The sequence below is a fragment of the Ailuropoda melanoleuca genome, chromosome 3 (assembly GCF_002007445.2).
Source record: "Ailuropoda melanoleuca isolate Jingjing chromosome 3, ASM200744v2, whole genome shotgun sequence".
NCBI classification, from domain to species: Eukaryota; Metazoa; Chordata; class Mammalia; order Carnivora; family Ursidae; genus Ailuropoda; species Ailuropoda melanoleuca.
Window position 1 is genome coordinate 115,262,496 of NC_048220.1, and position 18,275 is coordinate 115,280,770.

The following is an 18,275-nucleotide window of genomic DNA, read 5'->3' on the forward strand; positions in this document are numbered from 1 at the left end:
AGGAGAGCTGCCTTCAAGCCCACAAATAAGTGTGAGTTTCTTCCTGTCTTCCGGTGTTCAGTTCCACCCCTGACTGGGCAGAGGTCTTAGGTGTGGGCAAAGGGACACCAATGGTTCTTGAATTTTTTCCTCCTGCCAGATCCTTTCTCACATAGAAGACATCTCACAGAGTTAACTCAAATTCTGAAAATTAGCATGTCTCTTTCAAATCCAACCAGATCTGTCTTTGGCTATGGTCCCATGCTTCACAGTGTCCGGCTTGCCATATGCTGGGTTGTGTCACTGTTTAGCAAAAGGGGATGCTGAATGGATCTGGTTGTTTGGAACATTCCACTCACTTGGCCCTGGGCACTACACTGGCTTCCCATCTGCTTCTGAGTACAGCTCTTGGATCTGATTCTAATTCTGAAAGTGGGAGATGGTCTGAGACCCACCCTCTCTGGGATCTGACTCAACCTTATGTGCACAGAGCTTCCTCCTTTTGAGAGAGTTTTTATTCAATTCAGTCAAAGTTATTAGGCATTTTGAGCAATATGAGAAGAATTATGTTCTAGTTGGTAGTAGACTCAGAGTTAGGAGAACCCTATTCCAACCAAAGCTATATGTTCGACATATTGCTTTTTTCCTTCAGATCTCTCTACCCATTCACTTGTCCCTGGGTTCTGACTATTATGGAATTCATCAGCGGGCTCCTGCGTTCTCAAGTTCTCACTAGTTTGACTAGTGGAGGTAACTTGAGTGGATGTAGGAAAGTGACGTTGAGGTCTGGGGTATTTATTGCTCTGGGTCCCTTCTGAGCTTGCTTTGGGATGGGTGAATCCATTCACTAAAGGTTCCTCCCAAGGAGCTTCCATTGGAGCCCTTTTCTACCAGTTTTTGGTAGTGCTCTTCGTCCTTACCCTTTGCTGCCCAGCAATAATAGCAAAGTCTTCAACTGTTACTAGCCTTGAGACACTAAATTGTAGTCTGTGGTTTCTCTATACCCCATTCACATGGTCCCATCATATATAAACTTTCCTTGAATTATCCTAATTGGATTGTGCCATGTGTTTTCTGTCGAGACTCTGACAGATGCGCTGTGTGATTTGGGGCAAGCCCCTTCACAGAACTATTTAATCTCAAATGTTATGTGAGAGATTTAAAGCAGATAGCATCCATTCCAGCTTAAAATTTGCTTGGCAGTGTAGGGACTGAAAAGTAAATCTCTTCTTTAGGAACTTCAGATCTCATTAAAGAGATAATCTATATACCTCTGAAATGCAGAATAAAACAAAGTATCCAAGTAATTAGGGTACATAATAAGCATTGTAAGAGTTCAGAAATGGGCAAGTTCGCTGTGAACTGAGTGGCCAAAGGAAACATATGGATCTGCCAGTAAATTCTGCCCTAACACCAAAGAACCATTTGTTGGTGGATTTTCTAATCTAGATCCAATTTGGATCTTGTGTTCAAGGCTGTACCAAGCAGAAGGCCTATTTTGGAGTTATTCCAAAGAGCCCACACAGTATTGGTTAACCTTAGACGAGGCCTTTTGGAAATGATTTACTCTTGATTTACTGAGCTACATCCCACAATAAAATATAAAACTTCTAGGATTTCTTGAATTGAAATATTCTTTTTTCAAAAAAAGCAGAAGATAGGAATTGAGAGGCTAGAGTTCTAATTTTAATTGCCCTTCGTTAGCTCTACCTTAAATGTTTTTTAATCTGAAAATAATTCTCTTTTATTTTATTTTTTATAGGTGACTTTTGGTTTTTTTCCTTGATTCGTCTATATTAAAGGCATACACACTGATATAAGAATAATATAACAATCACCATCATATCTATCATACAAATTAAAAAATAAAATGTTATCAAATATAGTTGAAGTCCATAGTATATCCTGCCTGTTTAGATACTACTTTTTTCCCCACCAAGATAATTCCTACTCCCTCTCTCCATTCACCCACCCCAACCAAGGCCAAGATGGACACATTGCTTTCCCAAATCCCTTTGTGTAGGAAAGCCTCACTTTCACTGAAGATATATAGGTAGGTATACTTTTAGCCTCAAAAGATTTTAGCTTTATGTGAATGTGGCCCAGACTTTCTGCTGTGTATCTGTAAAAACCCAAAGCCATCGGGGTTTAAATCAGTAAATGTCCTCATGACATCCAAGGCTTCAGGCTGGCTTACCCTATTGGATTCTGTCTGCTCTTTGGTTCGGGTTTGATCATTGGAGATTTTCCTTATTTTCATACTGGATCAGCGGTACATTTTTTAAATAAAATATTTTAAAAATATACCTCCACATATTTCTTTTATGGTAGAAGACTTTAAAAAATATCTGGTTTACCACATTCTGCACCACAGTGCAACAGCGAGACCTTCTACTGAGAGTCAAAGACTACTCATACTGGAAGTTTGAAAACCCTTCTCCTATTTCATAGGCAAGATGACCATTGCCTAATCTAATTATGAAAATAGAAAAACTTTCATCACCAAGAAGCTGATTTGGCTAAGCCAAATCTTCCATAATTCAAATACACTGACTATTAGAAATGAATAATGGCAAGTAAAATAAGTCTCTTCAGCAGTATTCTGTAGAACTTTTCACTTAAAATTCCTTAAAGGCGGGGGCCATTGTTCTAAAAACCATTTATTTGAGTTTATTAGAGACACGAATTGCCTGATATATTTTTACATCTCTCATGGTGCTTAGCATCCCCTTTCATATTGCAGGTTTTCAATATGTATTTACTGATTTGATTTGAGTTGAGTCTTTCAAGTTCAGTGTGAAAACAAAATGGCCCTCATGTTTTCTCTTGTTTTTCCTGTCCTGACACTGAAATTGAGCCAGCTCCCAGCAATCCCTTCCGTATGTTCCAGAAAATTTGTGACTCTCATGATCTAATATTGGGCTCATTCAGTTGCAAAATATTTGGTGGGCTTGTACAAAAATAAATAACTTTTAACTAGGGAGTTGTTTTTTAATTATTTGCAATCCTGTGTGGTTTGAGTGTTAACTCCCAAATTAAACATCTAACAAGCATAATACAATAAATGGCAGGGTTTATTATGATTATGTTTCTTTTGTTTTCATCTCACCCTGGGATCATTAGAAATGACTGGTTGGTGTGGGAGATCATTCCATCTATTGTTATGTCTTTTTTCCTGAGGAGACCAAAAAAAAATGAATAAGAACATGGAGTGCACATTTGACCACAATTTAAATCCAATCTGAACAGTTACTACCCAAAGACAACACAAATAGTCTGGTTCAATAAAAGGCTTTTCAAAAAAAAAAAAAAAAAAGGAATTTCCTTCAGAAGTAAAATGATCGGTTGAGATGTGCTTGTTTCTGTGTGTGCTCTACACAACGCATGTCCAAGTTTGGAAACTTTGAGGTAAGGCCTTGAGTAACTAGACATGGGAAGTAAGGACTAGCAAAATAAGAAGATAAGTGAGGGAATAGAGATGTGAAGCATGGAGGCTGAAACAAGAAATGTGTGTCTCACGGGAAGACAGAGAAAGGTATGAGATTGAAAGCGGTTGTAGCAGGAGCGAGCAGCAGAGCTGTAATTCTCCCTGCTCACACCTCCCGTGACTGCACAGCCAGCTTTCAGTGTCCTTCACTTCTCTGAAGGGAGTGACACGACTCTGAGAGGAGACAGAAAGAATAAAGTAGAGGAGGAAAGAGTGTGTTAAGTCACCAAAAAAAAAAAAAAAAAAAAAAAAAAAGACTACTGACTTTCTGAGAACCTATTGTAAAAAAAGAGAGAAATAAGAAGAGGTTCTCTTCAGTATAATTTGTATGAGAGGAAATTCAGAAATGCATGCTAATAGAGGAATTATTAAAATATATGTTAGCACATGCAATATAATGCAATCATTTAAACAATGTTTGAAGACTATGTCATAATGATGGGAAAAGACTATGAAAAAAATTTGATGATATAGCCTAGTGTGTTTGGTTCACGCTGATCAAACTATGTAAACTATGAATGTGGATGGATGCATCCTAAAAACATAAATGAGTAAATGGATGGTTTTCTCTAGGGAAGCTCCCTTAAGGTAGGAAAATTGCATATCTTCCATATTTTTAAACTATTGCTTATTGTTGTTACATTTGCTTGGTAGCCAATAAAAACACCACATGTATGCTGGTGTGTAGAAAAGGAAGTGGGGTGAATTGGTTTGGGAATATTTGTATTGGGTGTAGTATGTATGTGTGTTCTTGGATTTAGGAGACAAGATATCATGTAGCGGTAAGGTGATACTATTCAGAATCTTTTTAGGTTTAATATTGGTACCCGTATTCTAGTTTTTAGCAGACAGTCCGTATGTGTGCACCAGATCTGTCATGAGTTTCGAGAGCAGAAGGAGGAATGCAGTTCTCTCCATACCCAGATTTCAAACCCCAAGGCTGGAGGAAGAGAAAAGGAGATTGGAAGGAGGACCAAAAGAATAAAAAATCCCCATGCCTCAAATACTTCTTTGATAAGAAAAGATCCAGCTGTTGGCAAAAAGTGGTGTTTCGTGAGGGCATCATAGAATCAAAGGCTTAAATATCAAGATGTTCTCTCTGTAGCACAAACATGATTAAGGGTAATGTTGCGTTATTTCAGATGTTCATTATTCATAAAAGGAAACCCAGTAGTGCCAGATATGCAAGAACAAAGGTAAAGAGGCTTCAGAGGCCTTTTGCCTCTCAAATCTAAGAGAATACAGTAATTGGACTGTTTATTTACCATGTTTCATATTTGTTTTCTTCTTAGAGGGAAAACACAATAGAGATTCTTTTCATTCAGAATAGTTGGTTTTAGTGCTAGGGATTGGGTTTTATGTAATCTGTCCCCTCCCTTTCCCCCCCATGCCATTCATTCTGTCTGCCTAGGGAACCAGGGCTGCTCCAATGCTTACAGACACTCAGAGCTGCCCCCAACTCTGGAACCTGCCAGTAGAGGGAAGTTCTAGTGAAGAAACCAGTGGATGAGGTGACATTAAAAACACACCAGCATCTTAAACAACTAGCTCCTAAAGAGGAGTGGGCAAGACTGGGTTGAGTGTCCAGTGACCTCCTCTCCCTTCCCCACTTCTTCGCCCTTTGGATGCGTGTTACCAGGGTGTGGCTGAATTTCTTTAGCTTCTCCTTCAGTGGCTGCTCAGTTCTGGGTACCTGTCCCGAGGATAAAACTCCTGGGGAAAGAGATGGTCGTTGAGCAAGCTACCCTCTAGGTGGTCTGGGTTGAGGGAAAGCTGAGGGTTGTGGCTCTGGATATCAGGAGGAGGACCTATACTTGTGGTATGAATCTGGAATAGTGTATTCATGAGAAGCAGAGCCTTCCAGCGAAGGCAGGCCTTGGCATCGCTGTGTCTGGTACAAGAAAGGAAACTCATGGTTCAGGGAATCAAAAAGAGAGAGGACTTTAAAACACACTTATCTATCTATATAGCACCCCTAGATGCTGTGGCAATATTTTCATGGAGTAGTTCTGAGATCACGTGACAGCCGTGGTGGTTATAACCTTTTGATGCAATTCTCATTCTTTCATTTATTCAGCCTATGTTTGGTGAGAATCTGCTGTGTGCTAAGCAGTGCAGTGCTCAGAGTTAATAATACGGAAATAATAGCTAATATTGATAATAAAAGCTAACATTTATTGTTTTCTGTGATCAATGTTTGGTGCTTATCATTTACTTTATAAACTTTATTTGTAGGTAACACTATCAGTCCTATTTACAGATGAGGATATTGAAGCTTAGAGAGATGGAGAGATATTATTTCATGCAACAAATATTTATTGAATATCTTTAATGTGCCAATTGCTGTGCCTTTTATTTTATTTTTATTTTTTTAAGATTTTATTTATTTATTTATATGACAGAGAGAGAGAGCCAGCAAGAGAGGGAACACAAGCAGGGGGAGTGGGAGACAAAGAAGCAGGCTCCCAGCGGAGGAGCCTGATGCAGGGCTCCATCCCAGAACTTCGGGATCACGCCCTGAGCCAAAGGCAGACACTTAAGGACTGAGCCACCCAGGCGCCCCTGCTGTGCCTTTTAATGGGGATATAGTAGTGAGCAAGACAGATTAGATTCTGATTCTCATGGAATTAAGTTCTAGTGAGGGGAGATAGACAATAAGCAAATAAGCAATTAAATGAAGTGAAATTGCAACTAGTGATAAATACTATGAAGAAAATAAAAGCTTATCATGTGATAGAGTCTGACAGGCAGCAGGGAAGGGTTGGATGAGTTACATGCTTTAGATGCAGGAAGGTTTACTTAAAAAGATGGCAGTTGAGTGGAGACTTGAACCAAAAGGTGCCAGCCCTAAAAAGAACTAGGGGCGAAGCATTGCAAGCAGTGGGAATAGTGAGCACAAGGGCTAAGTTCGAATGAACTTAGCATATTCAATAAGCAGAAAGAATCCAAGTGTAGCTGGAGTCCAGCCAGCAAAGGAAGAGTGACCCATCTTGAGTGATCATGGGACCCTGGGCTACATACTACTGAAGACTGCTGGGAGCCCAATTTCCTTCTACTTCATGGAGCATCTTAAGGGGCAGTGAATGGGGAAAGAACCACACAGTGTGCTGTGGAAAACAGATTTTCTTCTTGCCTCTTAGATAAAACACGTCTCTCTCAGGACCAGAAAGTCTGGTCCTTCTTGAGCTGTCCAGGCCCTTTAGGGGTCAAGGCAGAGCAGATTGCCAAAAGGAGCATGATTTTTTTTCTGGTTCTCTCCCAGATTATTTGCCAACAGATATGTCCCGTTTGAGTTTCCCTTTAGGCTCTGCTAAAATAAGCAAGACCAAGACTATTGACAAAATATGCCATTTTTCTTCCTAATCTTTGCCCCGTTTCTTTCATGGACATCACCTCTCATCTTTCTTATTTAGTCATCCTTTCCCCTGAATCATTGCATCTGGTAGAGTGGCCATTATGAATCTGGAAATACAGACATAGGAAGAAATTGCAGCTTGGTGGCCTCAGGGATAAAAGGACTGAGACTCAGATCTGCTCTTCCTTTTTCTTATGGCCAGGGGCTTGTGTCAGTTATTGATTAAGATGTGCAGACTGATTTCCAGTGTTCATATGAGTATTAATAAGAAAATGAGCTCAGAAAATTTATCAAAATATATGTTTTATTGTAAAAATTTCAATAAATGTTTTATTAATAAAGAAAAAGATTAGTTCAGGTTTTCTTCTTTGTGACACAGCGAAGTATTCAATCAAGAACCCACAGCACAGGCATTATGACATCTCCCCAAACTTCAAAAGCACACAAGCAGAAGTGTATGCAATTGTGTATGTGTGTGTGTGTGTGTGTGTGTGTGTAAAGATAAGGGAACTGGAGAATGGGTAAGCACAGAAAAATGGAGAGAGAAGGCAGTATAACAGCAGTTGTTGAGAAAGAAGAGACCAATATTACCTTAATACCTCGCTATTCAAAGTGTGATCCTTGAAACAACATTGATAATACCTGGGAGCTTATTAGAAATGCGGAATCTCATGCTGCATCCCAGACCAACTTAATTAGATTTTAACAAGATGCCTGAGTGATCCCTATGCATTTTAACATTGAAAAAGTATAGCCTTAATGATGGCATGTGTTTGGGGTTTTGTTCTTACCCTTTAGCTTTGATTATTAATTATTCTAAAAGATCATGTTGAGCTCAGGACTGAACAACTATTTTATCAAAAGGTATCATATATAGTTTATCATAGCATTTATCATACTTTATGATAATTGTGGTTTTCTTGCCTATTTCTGCCCATTATGATCTGAACTCCACAAGGACAGAACCCAGATGAGTCTTGTATCTGTTTTATTTCCTGATTTATTCATATCCCTGACCCAATGCATGGCATATAATAGGAAATAAATGTCAACCAAAAGCTTGGCCTGGCAGAGCAGAGGATGAAGCATAAGAAATAGAGGGATGGATAAAGAAGATGTGGGGGGTGTGTGTGTGTGTAATGGAATATTACTAAGCCATAAAAAGGAATGAAACTTGCCATTTGCAATGACATGGATGGAGCTAGAGAGTATTATGCTAAGTGAAATAAGTCAGAGAAAGACAAATACCATATGATTTCACTCATATGTGGAATTTAAGAAACAAAACAAATGAACATGATGGGGAGGAGATTAAGAAAAACCAAGAAACAGACTCTTAACTATAGAGAACAAACTGATGGTTACCAGAAGAGAAGGGGAGGAGGGATGGGCTAAATGGGTGATGGGGATTAAGGAGGGCTCTTGTTGCGATGAGCACCAGGTGTTGTATGTAAGTGTTGAATCGCTAAATTCTATACTTGAAACTAATATTACGGTGTATATTAACTAACTAGAATTTAAATAAAAACTTGAAAAAAATTCTAAAAAAAGGAATAGTGGGAATCCACTCTCCCTTTTTTGACTTAGTAAGTGCTGTTATTTTAATCTCTCCAACCCCTCCCCCACCTCTTCACAGCCATACGTAGAACTTTCATACTGTCTTGCATACATAGGTGTTTGATTTATTTAATACATTAAATAAGAGCTAAACAAATCTTGTCCCCATAACACTCATGCCACACAGAAGCTTCTGGAGTGGTGATGGAGATCAGCAAATCAAAGGTACCTGTCTGCATGGGTTTAATTTTAACCTAAAAGAGCTACTGAGTACCTTGAGAACTTGTCAGAACCATTGAAAGAAATTTTGAAGTAAAAATCTAGAGGTTAGTAGAAAGAAGTGCCAAAACCACATCTTCTGTTGGGTTTTAAACAAACTCCAAAGCAATGCCTCATTTGTGACAGCTGTGTTTAGACAGCTTCCGAATAGAATGGCACAATGAGGAGTGTGCGACAGATGAGTTACAGGTGTGGGGAATGTGGGCATTCTCGATGAAGCAGGGACATTGGGAGTGCTTGGTTCCTACCTCTGGAAATCGCTCCATCTGCCTTCATGGTTTCCACGAGAGGAGGCTTTCTCAGCCTTGTTACTACTGACATTTTGGGCGGGTTGATTCTGTCGTGGGAGCACCTGCTGCCTTGTAGGACATGCCGCAGCGTTCCCGACCTTCCACCCATGAGATGCCAGGAGCAGCTCCCTTCCGTTGTAACAGTGCAAAGTATTTCCACAGGTTGTCACATATCTCCGGGGTCAAAATCACCACGGGTCAAGTACCATTACTCTAGGAAAGCAGATGGGTCTATTGCCCTTTCAAATTACCCAACACTGATCAATTCATCTACTGATATTTTTTTTTCTTTTTTTTTTTAAAGATTATTTATTTATTTATTTGACAGAGATAGAGACAGCCAGCGAGAGAGGGAACACAAGCAGGGGGAGTGGGAGAGGAAGAAGCAGGCTCCCAGCGGAGGAGCCTGATGTGGGGCTCAATCCCAGAACGCCGGGATCACTCCCCGAGCCGAAGGCAGACGCTTAAGGACTGAGCCACCCAGGAGCCCCTACTGATATTTTTTCTTAAATCCTTATATCTAGGTTATAGATTCTTTCTGGTCTCAGGACCTTCCCTTTTTGCAAGCTGCCCTCACTGAGGCGTGTGTCCAGGCTTAGAAGGTCGGGATGCTGTCAGTGCTGGCTTAGCACGGTACACACCGCAAAACCCCGGAGCTTGATTCCATGGGACCGGCGGCTGAGAAGAAGGGCCCAGATGGAAAGGGACACTGCAGGGCTGAGCTGGCTTAGACAGGAATCTAAAACTTCTCTATTTCTTGGGGTCTCTTTTAGTTATTTTTCTGGCAGCCCTATTGATAGTCCTTAAAAAGAAATTCATATGAAAAGCAGGTTTAATAATTTCACCAATGGTGGCAGTTAGAATAAGCACTTTCCTGCCCCTTGACTGGAGCACCGCTGCTCTTAGACTAGTCGCGGCAGGTTTATCTATTGGTTTAAGGCAACAGCACAGCAATTTTAAAGAAATTGTGATGAATATTGAGCTTCCGTACTCCTGGGAAGCATCAGTGTAATAGGGCTTCTCAAATTTAGCATCTGGGTTCCTGGATCAAAAGCCTAAGTGAAGAAACCAACCTCCTTTACTTCAGCTTACTGTCTCAGAGGTGTGCTGCGGGGCGTGGGGAAGGCATTACACGGAATTTAAGATACAGATTTAGCCAAAGATAAATCACGGCATGACTATTTTGATCACTCTCTTATGAAAGGATTCATCTCAGTGTGCTGCAAGATATGTCAGATTTATTATTTGAAAATGTATTTTCTGCACATTTATTTTGTCAAGTGAAGTATACATATTACCAGTGTGTGGTTTTTAATTATCTGTTCAATTCTGGAAGTGTTTTGTTTTCTGATACGTATTGTCCATTATCTCTGATGATGCAGAATCTCTTGTATTTTCCACAAAGACCCGATCATGTGCTGGCGGACTGAGGCAAGATTATGTGCTGGGAGTAAGAAATGATCCCTTTTCTTCGAGGTTCAGTCTTTGTCTCCAAAAAACTCCCAGGACCTGATCAGTTTAATTAATGGCGTAAACAAAAATGAATGAGATTAATTATAGGTTGTCAAGTAAGAACCAGCTGATTAATTTTAAAGGTGTTTTTTTTTTTTCTGTCAGACTGAGCATCACGTATTTACAGTGGAGAGAACCAACTGACTTCCAAACCAAGTAAAAGTGACTTGAGAATTAATATTGTTTTCATAATCTCCTCCATTACAGTTAGAAGCCAAGAGCGGATTTTATTTATTTTGGGTACTCTCAGGGATGGGGCAGTGCTGATCTATCTGCAGAGAGAGTCGTGTGCTGATGTCCATATGCCGTCAGTCAGGTTTGCAACCTCTCGAGGCCAGGGTCCGCACAAAAGGTTGTGTTGAGGGATTTAGTACAAGGTAACAGGGAATGGAGCTGTCTAATTAGTACTCTGGAGACAGCACTGAAGGATAGTAAAGGAATACCACCAGGCAGACAGACTCAGCAGATAACCAGGTTCTAGTTACCACTCTAGCATTTAGGGAGGCGGTTTCAGTCTCTTATGGGGTGGCGGGGGGTTACAAGAGCAGATAATTCCCCAGAAGAGCCGGACACTTAGATATCTAAGTTACCGAGTCAAAATTCCTGTTAATGAAAATAGGACAGAAAGCAAGGGGAACCTGTGAATGAATCCCAGTGTATTTAGCTGGAATCAATTATACCTTTTCTCTAAGATCAAACCCATTCTAGAGGCCGAGACAGGGTAGAACCCTTAAGGAGGGTGGAATGGTGGCAGATGGGATGAAGGGAAGAGTACCTGAAAGCTATTTCAGTGCTCCCAGCAGGAAACCAGGCCACTGGAACAGAAAAGAAGAAAGCACATTTGAGAGAGGATTTGAAGGTCAATACAATGGGGCTGTAAGACCGATGAAATGTGAGGTTTGAAAGGCAGGTAAGAATTGAAGATGAACCCGAGGATGAGATAGGAGGATTACAAGATAATTAAGTTTGTTACAGGGCACGTGGAAAGGAGCAGTTTGGAAGAGGAAGATGCTAAGGTCCATCTGGGACATTTTAAGTTTAAGATTCCCAAGGAGTGATGAAATTCAGTTGCCTGGTAGGCAGACAGGGGTATGGAATGCAGGTCAGATGAGATGGTATCCGTTCACGGCGCATCTATTAAAGTTGTGAGGCCAAAGAAGTAGATGAGATTACCTGAGGAAAGAGCACAGAGCCACTTGAAAGCTTGAATAGAGCTCTGGAACACTCTCATTTAGGAGCTGCAAGAATAACAAAAGGTCGTGAAGGAGACTGAGAAAGGACAATCACACAGAGTGTAGAAAAACTAGGCAAGAGCCATGTGCCCAAAGCCAAAGAAGGAAAATACTGCAAGAAGGGAGCAGACAATGTCAAACATTCCAGAAAGGTTGAGCACGATTCACTCATTTGCTTATTCAACAACTGAATCGCTGCTGAGTTACAACGGTTTCACTAAACGCCTGCTGAGTTCTGTGGGAGAACTTCCAAATGAGGTCACAGAAGTGGCTCATGAGTTTTCTGTCATGGTCATCAATGATGTTTCACAGAGGATTCAAATGGTGGCAACAGTGATGGTCTGATCACGGTGGATGAGAGAGAGAACCAAAGTTAGGGAAACAGAGCCAGGCTTTGTAGACCAATCTCCTGAGATATTTGAGGGGAAATGGTAAAGAAAAATGGCCTAATCTGTAAAAATGGTTATTAGCAGTAGTTATTTCACTTTTGCAGCATATCCTGTATGAATGATTTTGACCCATTGACTTCAAATAATTTTATATTCATAAAACCGGGTGCAGTAGTGGACGCAGAATTACAAGGCATAGGGTGTTTTTTTCTTCTTTTTAGGAAGCTTAAAATCTGCTTATAGTGTGAGCGTATATGTGTGTAGAGAGGAGGGTTTGCAGGTGGAGAGCCAGATACAAAGAGAAAATATTTAATGAACACGATGAGTGTTAGTAACAACATCTAATAACAGTTCCTAGCTGATGAGGGGGACTGCAGGCCAAAAGGACTATGCATTCAGGAGAAAGGAAGGCCACCATGAGTGAAAAAATCCTTCGCCACAGAGAACGGAATACATGTGGGTCATAAAAGAAGACTAGGATTAAGAATTTCCTAAATTCAAAAATTCTGAGCACCTGGGTGGCTCAGTCGATTAAGCACCTGCCTGATCCCAGGGTCCTGGGATCAAGCCCTGCATTGGGATCTCTGCTCACTTTTCCCTCTCCCTCTACCCCCCCATCAAATAAATAAATAAAATCTTAAAAAAAAAGAGTCTCCAAAGGGGAAGACAAGAGGGTAGACTTCACTCCAGAGCTGCATCTCTTCCCATGGAAAGTAGAGATTGTGCCACCTGCCTATTTCCACCCCAGAAAAGGGCCTCAAAAACTAAATCTACCCTTTCAGTTCCTTACCCAGCAGTTTTCTCTTGGTTCACAGGTGGAGGGTACATATGCTTCCCCATTCCTGGGGTGTTGGCCTTATTATCATAAAAGGTATCAAAGTATCAAATATGCAGGAAACCTGCTACCAGACAGCAGGAGTCTTGAAAACCTCAGCACAGTGCCAACCGACAGGAATAACATAGGCAGGGAGAGGGAAGCGTGGCATGCCATAGAAAAACTTGCAAGCAAGCTCTGTGCTCTGCAGAGCAAGGAGGGGAGCAGTTCCTACTGTGATGGAGTGGGAGCCTGAGTTCTAAGGTCAGGATGGAGATACTGGAATTGCACACGCATGGCCATGTCCAACCCTAGCCTCCTGTTCTGAAGGCCTTTTGTTCTGAAGGTTCACAGATGAAATTGACTTGATACATTCTCTTTGATGTTTATTAAACCGATAATTTTGTAGAATTTGAAATGGAACTGTGGCCAAATCAAGAGACCAACCAGAAGTTCATCCCAGAGAACTTTTATAGATAATACTGGGAAGATACTGAATGCAAGAGGGTTAGTATTTAGTATAAGTACATAGCAGAATATAAGTATTTAGTTGCTGTTCAAAGCAACAAGAAATGGGGTAAATTTGATTGTTCCATATCTGCTAAAACCTTAGACAAATGGTAGATAAGAATCTTGTTTTCAAGAAATATTTACAAACCTTAATCCTACAATTTAAATCATTTCCTTCCTTGTCCTCCCTCCCGTGCGAGCTTGCACAGCCATCCCAATGTATATTAATCTAGGTAATGTTTTCTTGGTCACAAGTGAATCAATGGTTCGTGACTAGGTATACGACCCTAAGAAAATAACCGTAATTCAAGGTTTATAGTCCTTTTATGGAACTTTTTTGAACATGGTTTCATTTATTCTTTGTAAGAATCCCGTGAAGTAGGTACGGAGAGTATTTTAACTTGGCAAATTGGAAAATCCAAAGCCAGGATGATTCACAATCTGATGATCCACCCGTGTTGAGTTGTGAGTTAGCGACTGAGCTTGGGTTTGAGGCTCGCCTCCCAACACCCACTCAGGGCTGCTGTCAGTGCACTGCCCTACCCAGCTTACTTTCATCTGAAGGCCAGACCGCACCAGACTGAAATCGAAGTGTTGGCCATGCTGTGATCTCATCATCTGAGGCCGAGGCTCCCCTTGCAAGCTTGCTGCTTGTTGGCAGAATCTAGTTCCTTGAGTTGTGGTCCTCAAGCTCCACGAGGCTGCCCACTATTCCAAGGGTTGGGAGGAAAACGTTTCCTCTCCCAGTTTGGGTCCTGTGACTGGCAGTCTGAAAGTTAAGTGATGATAGATTAACAGGAGAAAAGATAAGGTTTGTCTATGTGTGCACAGTGTACGTGCGGAATCACTCACAGATGAGTAACTCACTGAACAACCAGGAAGAAAAGGCTTGTATGTTAAACTTAGCCGAAGGGAGGCAGATGGGGTTTCAATGGGAGAGTATGGAAGGTGATATAATGAGCAGCTGAATTTTCACCTCCTAGTGCTAAGAAAGAGTCCGTCTTTTCCCAATCAAGAAACTCCTTGGGAGAGAGGTCAGTGGCAGCTGTATTTTCAGAAGCTCTGCTTAAATTTAGTTAAATATTTCTTTTTGTGGCTGCTGATTGTTCAGATGTTTTCAACTTAAAGTAGTTTTCATACCACTTTGGTATTAATCCCATCAACTACCATACGACCCTCTCTACAACATTGCATTTTGCTTTTTTAAAATTAACAGAACATCTGTTGCTGCTTGTTGTCTCTGTTTTATGGGCTGACCTGCTTAGGTCAGGCCCACCCAGGATAGGATAATCCCACTTTGGTTAACTCAAAGCCAACTGATTGGAGACCTTAATTACACCTGGGGGAAAAAATTTCCCTTCTGTATACTAGATGATACCCCATCATATTCACCACACTCAAGGGGAGGGGAATTATACAGGGCATCTGTACTCAGGGTGTGGATGTTTTGTGGCCATCTTAGAATTTTTCCTACTGCATCACCCAATAGCATGAGAATCTAAGTCTTTACTACCAGAGACCATAAAATGAGATTATCACACATATTCCTTACATTTTTGAGTTAATAAAATGGATGTTGCATGCTAGTCAGTTGGACCAGATGACATCAAAGATCATCCCTGACAGTATGCAGAATGGAATAACTCCATTCGTACATTCAAGAAGACCTTTTAAACCAACTTTGTTTCTTTCATTCTCTTACCTGATGCATTGTTTTCAAGTACAGAAAGACGCACATGAACTTTTTTTTTTTAGAGAGAGAGAACATGAGTGGGGGGTGGGGGGCAGCAAGGGGCAGAGGGAGAGGGAGAGAGAGAATCCCAAGCAGGCTCCATGTCCAGCATGGAGCCTGACTCAGGGCTTGATCTCTTGACTCTGAAATCATGACCTGAACCCAAATCAAGAGTCAGACACTTAACCAACTGAACTACCCAGGTGCCCCTGCACATAAACATTTTTAATTAATTCCTCTTCATTAAAATTTCACAAATTTCAGTTGTGTGTCCACTATACTCAAAATGTTACATTAATTTCAGGTGTATAATATAGTGATTTAACTCTATATGTTATGCTATGCTCACCACATCGGTAGTAAAATTCCAAGTTCTTATATTAGGCAGTTGGGTCTGTAAACCTCAAATCCCTTTGTTAACACAAAAGAGTTGTTATAGCCTGTATTAGTTAACTGTTGCTGTGTAACAAATTATCACAAAACTCAGTCACTTAAAATACCACATAGTTTCTATGGGTCAGGAATCCAGGCAAGACTTAACTGGATTCTCTGCTTTAGGGTCTCTCACAAGGCTACAGATGAAGATCTTTCTGGGGGAGGATATGCTTTCCAGCTTACCCAGTGGCTATTGACAGGATTCAGATCCATGAGGGCTGTTAGATTGAAGGCCTCATTTCCTAGCTTGCTGTTGGCTGGAGGCCATTCCCAGTTCTTCGTCACGTGGGCCTCTCCAACATAGCACTGCTCTGCATCAAAGTCAGCATGGGAGAGAGTAGCAAGATGGAGTCGCAATCTTCGTAACCTCATCTCAGAAGTGGTATCCCATCCTGTTTGTGTTTTTTAATTCATTAGAAACAAGTCACTAGATTGGGCCCATACTTGGGGGCTAGGGGGAGGGGTAGTGAATGCCAGAGGGCAGGGATAGTTGGGGTCTATTTTAGAACCATGCCTACTGCCTGAGTGAAGGAATGATTGAGCAGACTGAGGAGAAACTGATAAAAGTGCTTGTTTCAAAGAAAGGAGAAAGAAAATGACCTCTACCACTCCATTCACTTATTCAGAGCCAGAGTAAATGAACTTGATTGTTGTGGGTTCCTGATGGGAGTGGCCAGCTCTTCTCTGAGTAGAGAAGGCAAATTGAGAGGCTAAGTTTAGAATCAGGGAGCAACATTAAGCATCAAGTCCAAATTGGAGTTTGGGGCTATAGACAAGAAAAAGATAAGAGGTGAGGAGCCCAGGAATACTGAGCCAGTGTAGAAGCAAAATATTAGACTAGATAAGGCAGAAAGATTATGGATGTAGCCAAGAGCAAAGAAATAATGCCTAGCACTCTTGTGGGCAGGGCTCTCTGATTTTAAAGAACCAGGATGTGGCCAGACTTTTCCTCTTTACTAATAGGTCATAAAATACTGTTGTATTTTTGTTTTATATTCAAACAAATAGAAAACTTAATGGTTTAGTGAAAATGTTGAAATTGGGGAGGAAGTACTATTCCAAATGAAATCAAAAGCCATGAAGCGATTCCTTTTTTGGCCAACGTTAGATTATATATTTTCTCCCTAGATGCAAAGATAGTGTCTTGTATTGATCGATGACTTAATTCTCCTCTCCAAGTAACGTTTGCACCTGGCACATCATTCTGCACGAAACGCTGTGCGCGTACCTCACGTCATCGAGCTTAGAACAAATATTCATGGGGGTACCGATGGTTTCTTCCGACAGCTGTTTTTCATTTTTAGTTTAACATTACCTTATTTTGATCTTATATTTTCCTGAAGTGTCAACAAATAATTTAATCTAGAGACTAATGTTCTTTTGTAGGATTTTCAGAATTGGTGGATTTCCTAGGTTTGTTTTTTTTTTTTAATTTGCCAGATAGCCACATGACAGAATAGTGAAACTACAGTTGTATTGAAAGCAAAGAACCACTCATTTCTGGAAAAAGAAATCTAGTCATATTTAATTCACTTTCTGCTTGCTTCCAATTATGTCTTCTACTAGATTCTAGAGGTAACCAATTATTTTCATCCACCTTTTTTTTTCACATGCTTGGAAATTAACTTTTAACAATTTTTAAATTTTATAAATTAGCCCTTCTTTTGAAGGTTTATTTACTCATTGGTACCTATTTTAATCCTAGAACATTTGATTATAGCTCTTCTTAAACTCACCTTTTTCTTTTGTTTCTTTAAATGTATTCTCTGTGTATATTGATCCACAGTAGAGTTTGTTTAGCTTTTTCATTTATATTAGCAATTGGCTGAACGGCAACTAATAAATCAATATGCAGCAATTTAAATCCCTGTTAAAATTTGCCAACGCCAGCTCCAAACTGCCAGTTCTGCTTATTCAGAAAGTGCTGACATTTTCTTCCCATACCATGTACTCAAGATAAATAGATCAGACAGTCCCCGATTAAATTAAACATGACATTTCTGTATTTGGGGGTTACTTTTCATTGTTTAAAAAAATCTAATAATTCTGAAGCGTTAGCTGTTCCAGATCTTAAAGGTTATCATTTTTAAGGTATTAAAGTATTTTTCAAAATATTTTCTCTAACAACTTACAGAGGTGTCTGCAGTTCATACTCTTGTGATTCGTCTCAGCTGTTTAATGCTCGACATGGATAGACAGATGTACATAGAGAGATATAGATTGATGTAGATATGGAATATAGACAAAGATAAATATTGCATCACTGAAAAAAAATTGCTTCCAATAGCTTATCAGGCAAAGGGCCTGAGGTGATAGATGATAAACATAAAGGGGAGAGTGTGTGTGTGTGTGTGTGTGTGTGTGTGTGTGTGTGTTGGCTGGGAGGAATGTAGGAACTAGAACAAGGCGTGTATTTTTTTGTTTCAAGAGAACTAAATCAGGAGTAAGGCAACACAGTCTGAGGAAGCCTGAGTAACAGATGGGGGATGATGACATCTGCCTTTCTAACACGTGAAAAGTTCAGGATACATTAATTTCATTTTACCTGTTCAGTAGGCTGTGCCCAAGAATTAAAAGAGGCTTTAAAAAACAAAATTAGAATTTGAAATAATTTCTCTTCATTAGGTCCAATAATACTCTAAATGGCCCTCTATACTTACCGGCAAATCGTGCACATGTTCATTGCTACATTTCTGGAGTTCTG

The 18,275-nt window shown here is 40.3% G+C and overlaps 1 protein-coding gene across 1 annotated transcript in view; it reads left to right on the forward strand.

Moving 5' to 3' along the window:
- Positions 1-18,275, forward strand: part of PLCXD3 (phosphatidylinositol specific phospholipase C X domain containing 3) — a 174,207-nt gene that overhangs the window by 99,682 nt on the left and 56,250 nt on the right. The gene's annotated exons all lie outside the window — the stretch shown is intronic.